Source organism: Solanum pennellii, chromosome 4 (genome assembly GCF_001406875.1).
Source record: "Solanum pennellii chromosome 4, SPENNV200".
In the NCBI taxonomy this organism is placed as follows: domain Eukaryota; kingdom Viridiplantae; phylum Streptophyta; class Magnoliopsida; order Solanales; family Solanaceae; genus Solanum; species Solanum pennellii.
This window is the reverse complement of record NC_028640.1, coordinates 7,693,584-7,697,071: the sequence shown is the minus strand read 5'-3', so window position 1 is coordinate 7,697,071 and position 3,488 is coordinate 7,693,584. Positions and strand designations below refer to the sequence as shown.

Sequence of the window (3,488 nt, the reverse complement as noted above, 5' to 3'; positions counted from 1 at the left end):
TAGAGTAGCTAAAATGGGAATCACTATTAAAAGTACTTGTTGTTGCTGTAGGATTTCTACTTTTGAGTCTACTGACCATCTTTTCTGCAGGGGAAAAATTTATGCTCAAGATGTCTGGAAAGTCATTTGTGGTTCAATTGGAATTCCTTTCAAGGACATACCTCTCAGGCAACACTTAATCGATTAGTGGAGACAAAAGACTTCTAATCAAGTGTGTAGTATCATTGTCAAATGTCTCCCTGCTCTCTCACTATATGGGAGATCTGGAAATCAAGATGTGAGGCCAAATATGGCTCACAAAAGATCAATGTGAACAAATCCATTTCCCAGATTGCCTCCAATATTTCCCAATTAGTGAACCATCTAGCCGGGAGGAGGTCCGAAAAAATCATTTCAAGCAATGTTTACTTTCAAAAATATATTTTCATCAAGTGGACCAAACCTTCTATCTCTTTTGTTCAACTTAACACTAATGGTAGCTGTGGAGGAGGGGGGATTGTGAAAGATCAAGAAGGCAAACTCATCATAGCTTTCTCATTGGTATTAGGACAAGGCACTAACAACTGGGCAGAAGCAGTAGCTTTACTCTTTGGAATGTCTTGGAGCAAAAACAATGGCTACCGAAATGTGCACGCAGAGAGTGATTCCAAGTTATTGGTGGATTGCTTTAAGAAGAAGTCTACACCACCTTGGACACTAGCAAATGAAGTCAAAAGGCTACAGGACTTATTCAATCAAAGTGAATACTCTATAACACATTGCTATAGGGAGATTAATCAAGTGGCGGACAAGACAACTTCTCTTAGTCACAACTACAACACCAACATTTTATACTCTAACAGTGGTGAACTCCCCTCCCAAATCAAAGGGCTTATAGCAATTGATCGTTGGAGTCTTTCGTTTATAAGAGTCTCCAACAAAAGGAAGACAGATTTTACTTTCGACCTTCCGTGACAAATTCATAAGATCCTCCCATATTTGTGTATAAATGGTATTAGTCACATGGGATACCTATCTTAGGCATTTACCTTTTCATCTCAACTACAATAGGTACATTATCCCATATTCCACACGGAGGGAAAAATTAGGTTGTGTGTCTGCCTCAAATCAACTGCAATGGTGTGTTTTGGAAGATGAATAAAATTGTTTGTAAAAAAAAAAAAAAGACTCAAGCCTTTTAAACTTCTATTCATTTGACTTAATTTAAACATGGCAGGCCTTTTAAAGAGGGGAAAACTTGACTATGTCTAATAACCTGCGTGATTGATGAAACACCATTGTAATACACCTGGATTAAGGATTGGATGAAAAGAAGAAAAAAGAAGTTTGGATCATTAGATCTTATTCCACCACAACATACTCAAGCATCCAATTATATGAAAACAAGAAAGATAAATCAAAACATTCAAAAACTTTTGAGTAAAACAATAGCAAGGATGAGTGAGTATGTATGACTGAAATTCAATAGAGAGTTGGCGTTACCCAAGTTGGAGGACAAAAACGACTGAGGGAAAGACCATTGTAATGCGGCTGAATGCTTCCATCTGCTAGGTTGAACACCCCCATGTCCAACCCTCCTCCTTCTTCATAGGCTAGGTATGTTAAAAAACAATCGTCTGTGAAATAAATATGCTTGGGCTTGATTCCTGGAAATTGACAAGCTTGGACTGAGAGAGAACTATTAGCACCTAGGAAAAAAGTTGTGTCCCCTAATTCCCTGGTTTCCGTCATTATGCCAGCAGCTGAATCGACTTGGAAAACTCGAAAATTGGTTGTCCCATATGTGTACTCATCATCATCATCATCATCTGGGATGAGCTTTAATGGTATCCTGTCACGATCATCTTTGGGTAACCTTAAATGAACACCATCTCGCAAAATTACAAATAATGATCCTAGTGATTCTACAATGTATAACTAGTGTTCACGACGAAGTTGAGGTGGAAGTGGCATGTGCTCTACGATATGATTTTTAGTGGGTTGAGGGACAACAACATCAGCAACATAAAAAACTATCAGATCACCGGAATAATCCATAGCATAAATTTGTCCATTAAAATATATTAAATCATAAAAAGTCGTACGCACGCGATCGGTTCCTTGCAATGTAACTCTAGTCCATCTAATATCACATGGTCTCCAAAAACTTAGGAACTTAAATGCTCCTTCAATGACGATGAGAAGGTAGTCGGATGTATGAGAAGGACTAGCGGACAAAACTGCCTTGTAAAAAAAGTACATCTTCAAGCCAGTCCGGTAACGGTTGTATTCTACGGTGATATTTTGATGGGGTAATTCAATTTCAACACCAGAGAAGGGATGTAGCATACTAATTTCTCCTTCATCTTCCCCTACCATGATAAGCCAACCCATAGACTCCATACACCGTTATCTGCGGGCTTTCGAAATTCTCTTGTTCAAAATCATGCCATTATAGAGGCTGAAGAATTTCCGAATGGAATTTCCGTCATCATCCTCTTCCTCCGCTAGCATCAACCAAGGAGCTCTACAGAGGTAATTGTTGAAATTGTCCTTGGTGGACACAGAGTGCCAGGATTTGCAGACAGTGCCAAAATTTAGATAGTCTTCAATGAGATTCAAACGCCTAGCAATTAGAACAAGCAGATCATGTTGAAGTTCCGACCAATCAGACATCGAAAAACCGGATGCAGCAGTTTCCATCCCTGCAGCCGCATATAAGTAACTCAACTCTTGCGCCACCGAAAAATCTCAGCTATAGGGAAGATTGTTCTGATACCAGCCGCCTTGTATAGATGATACCTAACGAAAAACCATCTAGTTCCAATTCGAAGTACAATGGAAATCTTATTTTGCTATCCGACCCACGTGTTTAACATTAAAAGAAGAAAAAAAACAATCCCTTACCTTCTTCTTTTCGGTCTTTTTTTTTTGTATTAATTAATTTATTTATCAAAAGTTGAAACTTTAAAAAAGTAGTTTTAAACGTGTTTGGGATTTATTTTTAAAATAAGTAGTTATGTGTTAAATAAAAGTGATGAAATTTAAAAAAAAAATGTTAATATGTTTGGCAAATAAGTGTTGGTAAACATTTTTTTTAATCAAAATGTCTGAAATAAATACCCTTAAAAATTGTTAACATGATAAAAATTGATTTGTTTAATAATAATAATAATAATAATATTAATAAAATAATAATAAATAATAATAATAATAAATAAATAAATAATAATAAATAATAATAATAATTAAATATTGTCACGACCCAAAACCGAGCCGCGACTGGCACCCACACTTACCCTCCTAGGTGAGCGAACCAACCAATCTAAACCCTAACATTTCAATATAATATCAACAGAAAGTAATGCGGAAGACTTAAACTCATTAATAAATACCAATTCAATAACTTCTAAAATTCAACATCTATTATTCCCCAAAATCTGGAAGTCATCACCACAAGAACATCTATGATCAAATTACTAAACTAAGAGTATTCTAAGAAGCTAAAA

General features: G+C 36.3%; 1 pseudogene; it reads right to left on the bottom strand.

Annotated features, from left to right (window-relative positions):
* Positions 1-1,307: 1,307 nt before the first annotated feature.
* LOC107016283 lies at positions 1,308-2,869 on the bottom strand (annotated as a pseudogene).
* Between the last annotated feature and the right edge of the window lie 619 nt (positions 2,870-3,488).